A 16,879-nucleotide genomic window follows, 5' to 3' on the forward strand; every position below is an offset into this window, starting at 1 on the left:
CGCCATCAGCAAAAAAGCCAAAAACGGTAAATCCTGAACCAGTGAACATTCAAGAAGACCCAATCATAAAGTCCCAATCATCCTTCGAAGAAGGCATTGATGTTCTATTCAATGGGGATTCCGATGAAAGTCCATCAAAAACTGCTCCAAAGCATACTAAAGTGGAGGTTACTACCAACCAAGAGAACAACTCACCCTTTTCATCAGGGATTGACTGGGCATCAGTCATCATCCCACCAAGCTTGGGAGGGATTATGCCCCAACCTGACAACAATCAATCGGAGATCATGGTCATCTCCGAACCACTAACCAAATCATCCAACGAATCACTTGTTCATCTCATCCGCCCCCTCAAAGAAGGGGAGACATTGCACAACTGGGAGGAATTCCCACTGACACTTGAGGCGATTGAGGCCTAAAAAAAAAATGCCGTTAAGCGACATCAATTTGCCCGAGGATCATGATGAGCCCTCATCCTCGGGTGAAAACTGTTTTGGGGGCTCCCTACCTTTATTAACAAGATTGCATAGTTGTTCTTCTTATTTCAGGTATCCAGAAAATCACAAAAAAACAAATATTTCTCAAAAGGCAAAAAAATCAAAAATTTCTCAAAAATCAAAAAAATCAAAAAGCTTTCAAAATCCAAAAAAATAGATATTTTTAAAAAAAAAGAGTTTTTAAGGGATCTGTCTCCATCAAATGAGTATTCAGATAAAATAGAGTTTGAAAGGGATGAGTATGATTTCAATCTTGAACTCGACTTCGACCTCATGGGGATAGAAGAAGAGTCTGAGGACGAAATTGAATACCCACCCAAAGAAATCAAAGACTTGGTAGAACGCCACGAAAGAGGTGTTCAGTCAAACATCGAGGATACAAACTCAATTAATCTCGGTACCGAAGAGGACCCACGAATTGTCAAAATTGGAGCTTTACTAACATCACAACAAAAAAGGGAAATGGTCGAGTTTCTACGAAATTATCAGGACTTCTTAGCATGGTCATACAGAGATATGCCGGGGTTAGATACAGATCTCGTTGTACACAAGCTACCCATTGCTTCCGAAAGTAAGCCAATCAAACAGAAGTTGAGAAGACTGAAACCAGAATGGACCCTCAAGGTCAAAGATGAGGTCATGAAGCAATTCAAAACAGGGTTTCTTGCAGTCTCTACGTACCCGGAGTGGCTAGCTAACATTGTACCAGTACCCAAGAAGGACGGAAAAGTACGCATGTGTGTTGACTATCGAGACTTGAACAAGGCCAGCCCTAAGGATGATTTTCCACTTCCACACATCGACACTCTAGTCGATAGTACAGCAGGGCACGGCATGTTCTCATTCATTGATGGCGTCTCAGGCTATAACCAGATAAAGATGGCAGAAGAAGACCAAGAAAAGACAGCATTCATCACACCATGGGGTACTTTCCACTACAAAGTCATGCCGTTCGGGTTAAAGAACGCGGGGGCGACTTACCAACGGGCGATGACCGCGTTATTCCATGACATGATCCATAAAGAAATGGAGGTCTACGTAGATGACATGATCGCTAAGTCTGGCATTGAGGAAAATCATCTGGTCAATCTAAAGAAGTTGTTCGACAGGCTGAGAAAGTACAGCTTAAGGCTAAATCCAGCAAAATGCGTATTCGGGGCAACATCGGGCAAGCTGCTGGGATTCGTCGTCAGCAGAAGGGGCATTGAAATAGATCCGACAAAGACTAAATATATCCTGGAAATGAAGGCACCCGTTACAGAAAAAGACGTTCGGGGCTTTCTGGGAAGGATACAATACATTAGCCGTTTCATTGCTCAGCTCACGCCTATCTGTGAGCCAGTCTTCAAGCTATTAAGGAAAGATACGCCGAAGAAGTGGAACAAAGACTGTCAAGAAGCATTTGATAAAATCAAGCAATATCTGCTCAATCCACCAGTCTTAGTCCCTCCTACGCCAGGACGACCTCTGTTAATGTACATCTCAGTGCAGGAAACATCTATGGGGTGTGTGCTAGGACAACACGATGAATCAGGGCGGAAAGAACATGCCATCTATTATCTCAGCAAGAAATTCACTGATTACGAAGCAAAATACTCGACACTCGAAAAGACTTGCTGTGCATTGGTTTGGGCATCTCAACGACTACGTCATTATTTGCTCAGCTACTCGACTATGCTTATCGCTAGGATGGACCCCCTGAAGTACCTATTCGAAAAACCAGCACTAACAGGCCGCACAGCGAAATGGCAGTTATTATTATCAGAATTCGACATCACCTACGTCACCCAAAAAGCCATCAAAGGGCAAGCCATCGCTGACCACCTCGCCAAGCACCCGTTGTCTGATTATGAGCCGTTAAAAACAAATTTCCCGGATGAAGCCATACTATTTGTCGAGATAGAAAACAATGATAACGTAGAACCTGGTTGGAAAATGTACTTCGACGGAGCAGCTAATTAGAAAGGAAATGGAGTAGGGGCAGTCTTGATTAAACCAGACAGATCCCATGTACCGATCGCAATCAGATTGAAATTCCAATGCTCTAACAACGAAGCCGAATACGAAGCATGCATAGCAGGGTTAAAAGCAGCATTAGATCTTAAAGCAGACGAGATTGATGTTTTCGGAGATTCAAGCCTGGTAGTCTATCAGACGACTGGAGAATGGAAAACTCAAGAACAGAGACTGGTCCCTTACCACGAATATCTAGAGGAACTAAGCTCACACTTTAACAGAATCTCATTCACCTACATGCCTAGAGCGAAGAACCAGTTCGCCGATGCACTAGCTACCCTTGCTTCCATGATTAGTATCTTAGAAGATCTGGTCATCGACCCGATTGAGATTGGAATTCAGGACGAGCCAGCCTATTGTCTACCCGTCGAGGTAGAAGAACCTGAAGAAAAACCTTGGTATTCAGACCTTAAAGCATATCTCGAAGATCGAACCCTTCCCTCGGATGCAACGCCTAACGATCGCAGAACTATTCAGAGATTGGCAGGGCAATTTTTTATCAGCAATGGCATTCTGTATAAAAAGTCACACCACGAGATCTTACTCCGATGCGTGACAGAAGCCGAAGCGAAGCGATTAATGGAGACTGTACACGGTGGAGTATGTGGACCTCACATGAATGGCCACATGCTAGCAAAGAAGATCATGCGGATGGGGTACTATTGGTCGACAATGGAAAGTGATTGCTATCAGCATGTTCGCAAATGCCATTTATGCCAAATCTACGCCAACAAGATCAATGCTCCGCCCTCGGAGCTGCATAATATGATTTCGCCTTGGCCTTTCTCCCTTTGGGGAATGGATGTCATCGGGCCAATCTCACCAAAAGCTGCAAATGGACATCGTTTCATCCTAGTGGCTATCGATTACTTCACCAAATGGGTAGAAGCTGCTTCATATGCCAACGTCACCAAAAACAACGTCCTGAAGTTTGTCAAGAACAACATTGTCTGCAGATATGGGCTTCCCAGCGGGCTAGTAACTGATAACGCTAAGAACTTCAAGAACAGGGATATGGTCAAGATGTGCGAAGATTTCCAGATCACTCATCACAACTCGGTACCATACAGACCTAAAATGAACGGAGCAGTTGAGGCAGCCAACAAAAATATTAAGAAAATTATCGAGAAGATGGCAATTACATACAAGGACTGGCACGACATGTTGCCTTTTGCACTCCATGCCTATCGAACTTCGTTCAGAACCTCGATTGGGGCAACTCCATATTCATTGGTCTACGGAATGGAAGTAGTCTTACCCGTAGAGGTTGAGATTCCCTCCCTCCGAATCTTAAAAGAAGCAGAATTAGATGAAACCGAATGAATTCAAGCTCGGTTCGACCAGTTAAATCTAATCGAAGAAAAGCGGCTTGCAGCCATCTGCCATGGGCAAATTTATCAGAGACGAATAGCTCGTGCCTACAACAAGAAAGTCAAGCCTAGGGATTTCTCGCCAGGAGACCTTGTATTGAAGAAGATTTTGCCAATCCAAGAAGACGCCAGAGGAAAATTCAGATCGAACTATGAGGGACCATTCATCGTGAAAAAGGTGATGACGGGAGGAGCTCTGATCCTTACGGAGATGGATGGACAAGTCTTCCTGCAACCGATCAATGCTGACACCGTCAAAAAATACTACGCCTAAAAACTGACCCTAAGATGACGAAATGCCATCTTTGCTATTCTAAACCAACAAATCTAACCTTAGTCAACCCTTTTTGAGCCATCACGTTCATTTCTTAACCTAAGACTGGGGTAAGTCAACAAAAAAAAAATCATCATCAAAGCAAAAGCATCAACATACTCCTGGCCCGCATGAGGATAAACTGTGAACGGCTAAAAATATATATATAAAAAAAAAAGAAGTCAAAAACTCGGACACTTGATCTGAGCTCGACCCAAATCTCCAGCCTAAACAAGTTCGAGAGACGCTGGGAAGAGACACAGATCACCTTTTCGAAACAAAAATAGACAAGCCCCATATATCCAGACCTTAATCCTTTTTGTAACCTTCCACCACCACTAGCCTAGGCCAACGTTTCGTCCTAACAAAAGTCCTTTTCGATCAGGGAATGTTCTAGGGCAACCCATGACAATGACAGCATCAATGATCTTGCGACTTGATCCGGACCTCAAGCCTTATTAGTCGTTGGAAGACGCGAGAGGGGAATCCAGGTCGGATATTCGAAAAAAAAAGAAGAGTACTCGAAGTGTAGAGTAGCCGATCTTGCGGCTCAACTTGAGTCGTCAAACCACGAATAGTTGTCAGCAAACTCGAGAGGGGAATCCAGATCTATTACTCGAGAAAGAGTGCCACTACAAGAGTAGAGTCGCCGATCTCGCAGCTCAACTTGAGTCACCAAGCCACAGAGACTCCGAACAGAATTGTAATGTAAAAATCTAAAGATACAAGCATAGTCCGAAAGGGCATAGTGAAAATTCGAAAGGGCGCTATGAGTAAAAGAATCAGACTATGGCAAGATCAAAGCCACCGGCACGATGAAAATCCCAAAAAGGACGTCGATGCACAAAAATGTGGAAACCGGGTCTGGTGAAAACCGTAACTGGCACCAGGGGCAATAAGGGTTAAAAAAAAAAAAAACTCCTGGCCCGCAAGAGTATAAACTGTGAACGGCAAAATCCATCCAAAACTCCGAGACCCCAAACGAATAACCTTCCGATACCAGGGCACTGGGAATGATTCTAAAGGAACCAAAAGAATAATTGGCATCTATATCACCTGTGTTGGGCAAAAACACCAAAATCGTCACGACCAAAGGTTTTACAAACTCTGAATTTATCGTACTCACTTGATAAAGACATTTCACAAAATTGCATTTCAAAACTACTATTTTGGCCAATGACGACAAATCTAGGACGTATTCAACAAAACCTCGAGTTTTCAAGAACAATCGATATACCTGAGGCCAAGTAAATACAAAACCTATTTTCTTTGCATTAATCCTTCAACATTTTGCATACACCCGTATAAGGAAAAGAAGAAAAAAAAAAGAGTGAATACAACGCAGTCAATCAAATGTCATGGTGAGAAATGAAAAATGAGTCAAGGCGTTCCTCCAAAGCACGGATCCGGGCAGCCTGACTCACCATCACTTTCTCGGCATCTGAAGCATCACGACTCACCAAGTATGCCGCAAAATCCTCAAAATGAGGACACTGGGCAAGCCGATCCCTCAACTCATCAACCTCAGCTCGAAGCCTAGCCACTTCATTACCATCACTACTTCCGGACTGGGCAAGGGCAGACGTCAGTCGAGCAATCTCTTCCTGCATCTTCTTTTCGGATTTGAGCCAAATAGCCTGAATTCGACGATGATCAGTTTGAGACTCCTCAACTCGATCTCGGTAATCAAAGAAAGATGAGGCGCCGGGGCGTGTCCGAGGAACTATGGATACCGATGGCCTCCCAGAAACAAGCTCTCGAATCCAATGCAAGTATGCCGGGAACTGGTGTGCTGCAAAGACGGGTCGACTCAGAACCTCAACCCGATCCCATTCTTTCATGAGTCGACTCAAAAGTACAGTCGACAACGGACCAACCAACTCACTAAAATTTTCCGGGAGGAGGACGCCTTGGTCATAGCCAAATTGACGAAGAACCCGAAGTGGTACATAATGAGTTGCCTCGTGAAGACCAATCAAAATAAGGAAACGAGCCCCATCAAAAGCAATCACGGGGGACCCTCGAGGTTGGAAGGCACCAACCCATCTCACTTCCTCATCATCAAGGTTGCCAACAAAAGAATACCATTCTTCTTTGCTACCTGAGATGAAAGGAGCAACTCGCTTCGACATCATAAGTACGAGATCAGCATTAACACAAAATGGGCGATTAACCACTTCAGTTGAAGCCAGATGATCCAGGAACCAGAGCTACAATAACAGGAGCATTCTAAACTTGGGAAACTAATAAATTCAAGTTCAAAATTTTAATCCAAACTAAAATGGAATTTACCTGCAGGAGGGGAGCACATCCTCGAAAAGTCCGATCACGGCCCAAAGAACAAGTCGTGAGAGATTGGAACATTCCACTCAAAAGCATCGGGGCCAACCGGCGTCCCTCCCGGACTTGTTGCACAACTTGAATAAGAAAAAGATCTATGGTGTCTCCGCCACCCGGGAACAAGAGTTGACTCACTACCATCAAAGTGAGAGCATTAAAATGAATCAGAGGCTTCGAGGAATCCGCGAGGCGTTCAACCAAAAAAGATTTGGACATTGTCTTCAAAACTGATCCGCCATCCGGAATCTTAAAAATTTTGCGATTTATACCCAAAAAATCGGAAGCCTCACTTCGGAACCCATCACGCAAAGGCGGAATCACGACGGGACCCGATATCTCAAGCCCCAACAATACTTCAAATTCCTCGATAGTGGGAGTCATTTCATGTACCCCAAACCGAAAAAGATTAAGCTCGGGAATCCAATACCCCAACATAGCCTCAATCAAACCCCATTGCAATGGGACCTTAGGCAACGAGAGAGTGAACCCCAACTTGTTCAAGCACCATCGAGCTCTATCATCATTGTCCATGCTATCTATCCAACTACTCAAAAAAGAATCAACAATGCCATACCTTTTCAAGTTGGGAAGAGTGGATGACACCTCCATAGAACTTGAGAAGAAGCTTTGAAGGAAGAAGAAGAGTAAAAATCGACCAAAAGTGAAAAAGGAAAGTAAAGGTGAAAGTGAGATGTTAGGGCAGGATGGAAGGTTAAGTAAATCATTCTGGTCCGTGCCCAAAACACGGATGCAATCAAAGATAACTCATCCGTGCCAACAATACGGATGAAGCAAGATATGACTAATCCGTTCCTATGGCACGAATAAGACATAAAATACCCTATCCGTGCTCTTGGAACGGATGAACATTGAAAAATTCCATCCGTGTTGAAGGCACGGACCAGGACATTCTTCAGCCTTGGGACCCAAATCATTGGAAATGCTGATAATTCCGGATTACATAATATGCACCTTAGGGCTTAACAATAGAAATTCCTACATGCTCGATAAATGTGTTCAAAACTCGCAAAATTTCTCGAGATACATCGGGCACATAGGAACTCGTCAAGATCATATTAGGGCAGATCAGACATCGAAGGATCACATCACTCACCATGAGTCCCAAACGACTCACACCACTCAAAAGCACACTCCAGGGGTCCTGGGGACCCTTGTCGCACCCTCTACCCGCCCGTAGATTCATCGACACTCAAGGGGGTTCAAAAGCCCCAATGATCGATATCATACCCGAAAAGCTCGAATGAACCGCACATATAGTCATGCAACAAATGCAAAGAATGATAAACATGCAAGCATATGTATATATATAAGTAAACTGTTTACAAATACGTCTGAGTCTAATACAAGAATGTTTACATATATTGCAAGGTATAATAAGATCAGATAGAGGGAGGAGCATCATCCCGGGCACTCTGAGTCTCTGGGATCGCTCCAGAAGAAGATCCAGCCACTGCACCCGAACCAGACACCTCGGAAGAAGGTAGGCCGTGCATCCGCAACCGTCCCTCCGAATCCGTGAAGAATAGCTCCGCATCCAGGGCAGCATCTTGCTCCGTAGTACCCGCGAGATCAACGCCAGGGACAACAGGTCCAGTAGAGGGGGAGGCCTGAAAAATAAAAGAAACAAAGCATATCAAGCAACAATGATGTATGCAGCATGGGTAGAGAAATGAACGGCTAAAATGTAAGTATTTACCCTGGGAGGTGTCGGAGGCCGCGCAGAGGTGCTCGCTCCATCTCGGCGTCGATAGTAGTCCTGAAAAGATCACAGGTGGGAAACAGTCAAATTTAATACCATGAGCTACGATCTACAAAACAGAAAACAAACGAGATTATGTACCATCTCAGCCTGAAAATGAGACTCGCGCATGGCCATCTCCAGTTCCAACTCCCGGATCCGGGCCGCCTGAGTCTCGAGACGAGCCTCCTGCTCCTCCAACCGAGCAGCCTGCTCCTCCACCTCCGCCCTAGAGGCCCTCCACCTGTTCTCCATCTCCACTGCCCTCGCCACTTGGGCCTTAATCACATCGTAACCCTCTCGAAGACGACGAAGATCATCAGCCTGAAAACAAGAAAGTCAACCAAGTAAGAATGATAAAAAATAGAAAATTCTAAAAAAAAAAAAAAAAAAGGGGGGGGAAGGCAATGATAGAAGATATACCGTGACAGCATGCTCCTGTAGAAGGACCCCTCCAATCTCAGTGATCCCGGCCCGGGCAGTGACAGCAGGCATAATGCACCCAATGGAGGCCTCTCGGAACCACGCCTGGTAGTCACCCCCTCTCACCAGTCCAGCAGCATCTACGCCCCTCGCCTGGGCAAGATACTCATCCACCGTCATCGCACCCGAAATAGGCTCAGGTGGAGCGACAGGGATGCGAAGACTCCCGTCATGCTGAAAGAACAAGCGCTCCCCTATATAAAATGTATATCTCTGCTCACCGATGAAGTAGGGGTAGCGCTGTCGCCTGGTGTTACGCCTATAGGCGTTCCTCACCTCCTGCCTCCGGCTAACGGTGCGGGGAAGGTCTCGTAAAGTAACAGAGAAGATCTGCAAAAGAGATAGTCAGAAGACAGAAAAGTTTAAGGCCAAATGAAAGAGAAAAGTTCAAGTACTCACGTCTCGAAGACGACACCGGTCAATGTGAGCCCGTGCACTCCTAGGGCTGCTCCTAATGGCCCTAGCATCTCTGGTGGCCCAAAACGCCCCCAATGGGTAACCCTCGTCAGGATGACGACGGGTAGGCAGATAAAAAGGAAAGTGGACGTGAACGAAGATCTAAAAGAAAGGATGAGGCGTCAGACGAGAAGATAGGAAGTGAAAAGAGAATCAGACAGAGAAATAAAATCAGGATCTAGTTTACCTCGATAAAATGCCAAAAGAATCGAGTAGAGATGCCAGCTCCACGGGGCGCAGTAATGCCCACCACTACTCGATCAAGGCCGGCCAGAATGGTACCATAAATGAGACTACCCCAATCAAAATCGCCAATGTGATCGATATCATGCATAACAGAGAGGAATGTGGTGGAAACTGAAGAATCGTCCTCTAAGAAGAAACAGCTACCAATGAGAAGGAGAAAGCAGATCCGAAAGATAATGTCGAAATCACGATCACCGAAGCGGGCCGATCTCTCTCTATAGGTAGGCGGAGCTCCATCCTCTCCCTCAATCAACAGTAGACCCATCAACACCTCTGTGCTAATCCTACCCTGTTTCCCCACCATAGAAGCGGGTACTCTAGTAATGCCCAACAGCTCTCCCACCTCCTGGATAGATAGCAGAGTCAAAGGCAGAGGCTCTCCATCCATCGCGATACCTGTAATCGCCACAAAATCCGAAGGCCTGATGCCTATCTCCACCTCTAGCATATGGAATGAATGAGTCGCCGGAAACCACCTCTCCACCATGGCCAAGAACAAGGGTCGATCCGCCTTGAAAGACGGTATCTGCAAGAAAGCGCCAAAGCCCACAGTGGCAAACTGCGTCCGAATGTCATCCGAGAATAGGGCGGCAGTAGAAAGAAAGGCACTCCACCTACCCCTGAAGCTGGCTGAAGGATAGGGTGTAGGGATGTCCAAACGAACTAACATGGAGACATGCCTCCCTAATCCACGGAGAAGAGAGGTATCTGGTACTCTCTCACTCTCCTCTGCAGGGATCTCAACCCTGGGAACCTCTCTGCCGACTCTACCGGCACCTACGGCCCTATCCGCCCGACCTCGGCCACCGCGTCGATCTCTACCACCACTACCGCTCGGCAGATCCTCAACTGGACCACTGTGAGAAGAACTGGCCTCATCTGCCCTGCTGCCAAACGAAGAACCAGCTACTGACGCTGAATCGGGCCTACGTGAAGGCTGTCTCGGCCAACCATACTCTGTGGCCACACCGGACCCCAAATCAAAGCGAGCCCGAGTCTGGGGCCTCGCCTCCTCCTCCTCATCATCGGATAACCGACGCACTACTCGACTCCTCCGCTCTCTACCCATCTGCAAGTCGCCATGTGATCAATCAACAACGCAAAAGTCACGTATCTCGATGAATCTACCTAGGTTAAACCTAACCAAATCGAGTCAAACCAGCTTAAACTCAGTCAATCAGTGTCCTACCTAGCTAACCCACTAAACCCATCCAACCTAAGGTAAAACTACCCTAATTGAGTCAAACCAACCAAACTTAGTCAACCAAAAAGTCAAACTCAGTCAAACCCATCCCATCTAGGTCAAATCTAAGTCATACCCAGTCAACTCAAAGTCCTACCAAAACCTAGTCAACCCAGTTCAGCCTTAAACCAAGTTAACACAATCAATCCAAACCCAGTCAACTCAGTCAAACCAATCCGCCTAAGTCAAAACCCAAGAACAATCCAGTCAAAACCTAGTCTACTCGGTCAACCCGAGTCATACCCAGTCAACTCAAGTCAATCCAACCCTATCCAAACCCAGTCAACTCGATCAATCGAAGTCAATTCAGCCCAGTCTAACCCCAAACCAAATCAAACCAGTTTAAACCCAGTCAACCTAATCAAAGCCAACCAAAACCTAGTCAACCCGGCTAACCCATTTTGACCAAGCCAAACCCAGCTTAAACCCAAACCATACCCATTCGTACCCATAGACTGTCACAACCCTATCAAGAGAACATTAGAAAGCAAGTGAACATGGGTTCTCAAAGCAAAACGAAATATTCATACTTTAAAGAAAGATGAGAAACGTGAAAGGAAAAACAAACACGTCGAAAAAGAAAAAAAAAGGGGGGGGGAAAGAAGAAAGGATCTGATTCGTTCGAATAGTTTCGAAACAGCCCAAAGCCAACCGGTCTTATACCAACCCCAAAACAACTCTTAAACAACCCTTTGTTACCCATCTATACCATCACTTCTTCACTAAACGATCCCTCAAACAAACCACCCGGATCCCCATGTACCACCTTAAATGGCCCCAACTTCAACCCTACTAAACCCCAACATAAGTCGCCCTCAACCATCATCCCTACATGATTCACCCTCAACCATCATCACTTCCAAACTACACAAGCCCACCACCGCTATGCATTCAAGGCCAAACACATAATACAATAGCAATTGAAATAAGGCAAGCCAGATAAGGAGACGACAAGTGACAACGAAAGATAATATACACTGTTCTTAAAACATGAAGACATTTTAAAAAGGGCAAGCATGACTCGTCTCAGACATTCGGGGAATAATCACGATATAAAGAAATCCAAATGAAGGCAACAAAAATGACAAGGGAAGAGTCTGTGATCGGTAAAAATCAAGGTGTTCATTATCATTCTCATATGGCAAATGAAAACAAGAAAAGAGAGAATAAAACAAAACTCACCTCTAACGCGTAACTCGTCCAAGAAGCTTTAAGTCGCTCTCAAGCACCAAAAGACCACATGTGCGCTCCGAGTAATCCTAACGACCAAGCCAAGTGCTCAAACCAAGAAGGAGCAAGAAGGAGACGAAGAGAAAGGAGAGAAATCGCCAGAGAGAAGGAAGAAAGGAAGAAAAACTGAAAGAAATCGAAAATGAAAGGGCGCGCAGGTTTTGAAACGTTTGGATTCATACTGGTCCGTGTCACCAGCATGGATGAAGAAAATTTTGATCTATCCGTATCACTAACACGGATGAAGAGAGCTTCATTGGATCCGTGCCTCAGACACGGATGAGATAAGAATAAAGCCATCCGTGTTTTGAACACGGGTGAAATTGTTCTAAATGTCATCCGTGCCTCAAGCACGGGTCAATAAAATAATAATAATAATAATAAATTAAAAAAAAATCAAATCAGAAAGTTCAAAAAAAAAAAAAAAAAACCTTTCGAGTTGCACTCAATTTCGATTTGTCAAAACACGACCGAGAAATACCCAAATTTCAAAATCACCAAATCTTCATCAAATCCAAGGTTTCACACGAGCTCCGCGCCATCGAGACCAAAGAATCAATAAGGTAACTCTGTCAGACCCCGTGCTTGAGTAACCATTTTTATGCAAAAGTCATCAATTCAACCGATAATTCGAAGTCGTGTTTTACAAAATTTCGTCGGGCCCGTACAAATAGGGGTTTGGTCTAGTCTTTGCAGTTCTTTGCACGCAATTCCTGCAAAGAAGGGCAGCTGTAGACACCTCAATTTGAACGGGCCCTCACTTAAAAGGGCTCAAAAATAATAATGTTTCAATAAATTCGACCCACGGGCCTCAATGGCCCGAATCATCGAAAAATGATATTGTCGCCGAAACCCAAGCCCTAACACCTCTCAATGGGTTAGTAGGCCCACCAAAAGGGTTCGGCACACTCCCATCTACCCCGCTCCATGCGAAATACCGATTTTCCAACAAAAGGGGGCCAACGGGCCACTAAGGCCCAAAACATCAAAAGTGGAAACTACGGTTAAATCAACACCCCTAAGACCATCCCGTGGTCTCGAGGACCTGAAAAGAAGGGTTGTGGCCCATCCTACAGCTGTTCAACATCATCGCCCCGCGCTTACATACAAAAATCGATAAATTTCCCAATGGGCCCAAAAGTCCGATTCGCCAACACGTGGCATTTTTTATTAAATCAATAATTTCAAACAAAAAAAATTCAAAATAATAAAATGTGAGACTTTGGATGCCTATCCCTTCATCCAACCTTCACCGTTCCATCTCCAAATCCGATATCCAATCCAAAACAACCCACAACCCTTCTAAACCCAAGCCCAATACATTAAAAGCCCATAAACCACTATCCATACCCAATTCACTATCCAACCCATACCCATCAACCCTTACCCACATCAACCAATCAACCCCTCAACATCAAAAGATGACACTTGTCATTACCATCCTTCACCTCCCTCATCCAATCACCCACTCCCATCACCATGCTCTAAACAACTCATCTAACCCATCTCACCTCTCTCCAAAATCACCTCAACCCATACCCTACCCTAACCTAACCTATCCCCATCCTCTAACATCAACTACCACCCACACCTCCACCCATACCCTAATCCATCACCATTATCTAACATCATCAACCACCCACATCACCACCCATACCTCTACCCATCACCTTCCCTAAAACACTCCAATAAAATCAACTCAACCCATACTTCATTCATCATCAATCAACTAACCCATTTCTCTCTCTCTAATCAAACAACCCCCACCAACCAATCAACCAATCTCATTCCTCACCCCTTCATCATGATTGCCACATGGCATCATCTCCTTTCTCCTCCCAAAAACCAACTTAACAACCTCTTACACAACCCATCCTCCTAAATCTACACACCTCACCTCATCAACCAACCTAACACTCATTCTCTAAAACCACCCCCTTACACCCCCACTTCACCACCAACCATCACTCATGTCAATCCATCAAACACTCTATCCAAATGGATTTGGGTAGGATCCAACCCATTTAGATCTAAATCTCACCCATTTTCACTCATTACACATTTACCCTCCATTTCACCTTAAATTTCACACCTTTCACTCCTCAATCCTATGTCATTACCCATTCTCTCACATTTTAACCCCATTCTACCCCCAAACCCCCTCCAAACACCTATAAATACCTCTCCTCTCATCCCAAAAAGGGTTACACCAAGTCTCACAAGAAAAATATTTTCTCTACTCCTCTCTACCACTCTCTCATACTATCTTCTAAAAAAGGAAATTTTATTCTCATATTATACTAAGGGTTTAAGAAGCATAGAAGAAGAATGAAGGGAAGAAAAGAAAGGAGAACCTTGAAGCTACAAGGTGGGTCTTAAACCCCCCCCCCTTCTCTCTCTCTAACCTTCTACTCTTCCCTCTTCTAACACCCCCTTCTTCTATTTTATTTTACCCCTTTTGATGATTGGACCCCAAGGCTAAGGTTCATAAGGGTCATTTCCATTAATGAAATGACCCTATGATCAAGCCAAAATGAAATCCCTACTTAGGAAACAAATGCACCCACGTGGTACAATTTTTACTTTCTTTTAAAAATCAAAGTAGCCGAGTTGTGTAGAGGTTACCGCCCCGTGGCGGGGAGAAAATGGTGCCTAACACCTTCCCTTTTCTCCAATCGAGCCGCTTACCCAAATCTCAAGGTTTGACCACCCCTTTATCCATCGTGAGTCACTAAAGATGCCGAAATGTCATTTCTTGAAAAATGCCTCACGGGTGACCATTCACACCCACTTCCAACTTGAATGGTGGCGACTCCAATATTTAGTAGTTGTGGCCGTCATAACGACGAAAACCACGTAGCTACAGTGTCAATACGGCATCAAATTAGCTTGTATATCCGTATTTTCAATCGAAAAATTTAAATTGTTACAGGATAACTACGATGAAATATGTAAAAAACTTAGTGAACTTGCACCTTATGTAATGTCAGATATTTAAATTGATGCAACTACAAATACAAATGAGAAATCTAATAATAATTAATCTTAATTATCTCAAGTGTTACTCTTGGATCCGAATATCTCACAAATAAAGAGTTGGAAAAACAAGATAAAAAGGGACAAGAAAAGGTTTTCAATCCTAATAGATTGCAGATAAGTATTGAGTTGGTCCAACAGAAGAAAAAAGAAAAGAAATGTGCATTATGTCAGAAGCTCGGCTATGACAAATGAATTTATCTTGAAAATCCTAATAGAAAGAAGATTGGATCTATTACCCAAGGCAAGTAATTTTATGTTCGTAAGATAAATTTATTCCTTAAGACATTGATATCGTATAAATTATAATATATCATTTGTTTAAATTCTTTTTAACAAAGTTTCAGATAATAAGGAAATACAAGGATTAGACCGCGACATGAAGAGTAATCATGAGGCATTACTTTTTTCATAATGCATTCAGGTTTGTTTTTCACTTACATAATTTGCTTAAATTCTATTTAGTTCTATGTAATTGTGTGAAAGTGATGTTACAATGTTGTTAATCAACCACCATATTTCAAAAGATTATGAGTGATGTTACTTATAGTTTTCTTATTTGGTTCTTTAGACAATATTCAAGGACTCGAAAAGATTGGTTATAGTGTGAATTCACTATATTTCACAAATTCATTAAGAATTTGAAGAAATATTTGAGGTGATTATTGAAAAGAGAAAAAAATACACAAATATTTGGAGTTGTGACAATTTTTGAAGTCTTGTTGTTGTTGTGTACTAATACAATAATACTATTACTTAAGGAGATATCAAGGTTGCTAATTGGAGTTGTGCTTATGTATTCCTTTTGCATCTTCTTGTTTGATGATCAATGTAAGAACATATCTAATAAATAAAATAAATTTTCTTTGTAGATGCTCGTAGTTGTCAATGATGTTATTTACGTGTTGAAAGCAGCGATGATAATATTTTTTGAAGTAATTTTTTTAGTCTTGACCAATCCAATTGATGGGTAGTGAGGTGTCTAACCCATACTGATCTCTCCGTCTATAAAAGATAATTTAATGAAACAAACACTACAAAATATGAGATTTTTTTGGGTAGTTTTAAACTGTCACTAATTTCATGGAAACCACCTCCAATATATAAGAGCAGTTTAGTATAATGGTGTCGCAAATTATTTTTAGTGGCCAAGTAAGGGTGGTTTTAAAATGACATCTAAATAATGTGATTTAAGGGTGGTTTTTATATTTGTAGAGGCAATTTGAAAATCTCCTATCATAATAACTATTTAAGGGTGATTTTTATATTTTTAAAGGCTATTTGAAAGTCGTCTCGAACTAATTTCTATAATTAAGTAGATGAACTATACTTGACAAATTAAAACTGTCCCTAATTTTTACATAAATATTATTGTATGTGGTTCAAAACCACCTCTAATGTTGTAAAAAAAATTTATTAAAATTTTCATTTCAAAATAAAACTTACAATTATATAAAGAAAAAGAGCTGCTATTGGCATCCCAAATTTCAATTATCACACTTCAATTTCTTAAGAAATGCTATTGGCACCCCACATTTACTTATTATACTTCAATTAATTATCACATCATAATTAGAATAAAGGACAACTTTAACATTACAAAACATACAAGGGTTAGTTCTTATAGTGACAAACTAAGTACTAATTGAAACATTAACATTGTAAACAAAGAAAATAAAATTAAGAAACAAAAAAACCAGCTATTCAAATGTGGTCCTTCGACATTGTTGTACTCCCATACTTAATTATGAACACCATAATGCACTACCTGCAATCAGTAAAAATTCATAGAAAGTTGAGGAAAAATATATAAATTAAAGCTCACATAAAGTTATAGAATATTTCAACACTTACAATTTTAAATATTAATGGATAATAAAAATGATGGGT

The sequence above is a fragment of the Akebia trifoliata genome, chromosome 13 (genome assembly GCF_017979445.1).
Source record: "Akebia trifoliata isolate Shusen 1 chromosome 13, ASM1797944v1, whole genome shotgun sequence".
Lineage (NCBI taxonomy): Eukaryota > Viridiplantae > Streptophyta > Magnoliopsida > Ranunculales > Lardizabalaceae > Akebia > Akebia trifoliata.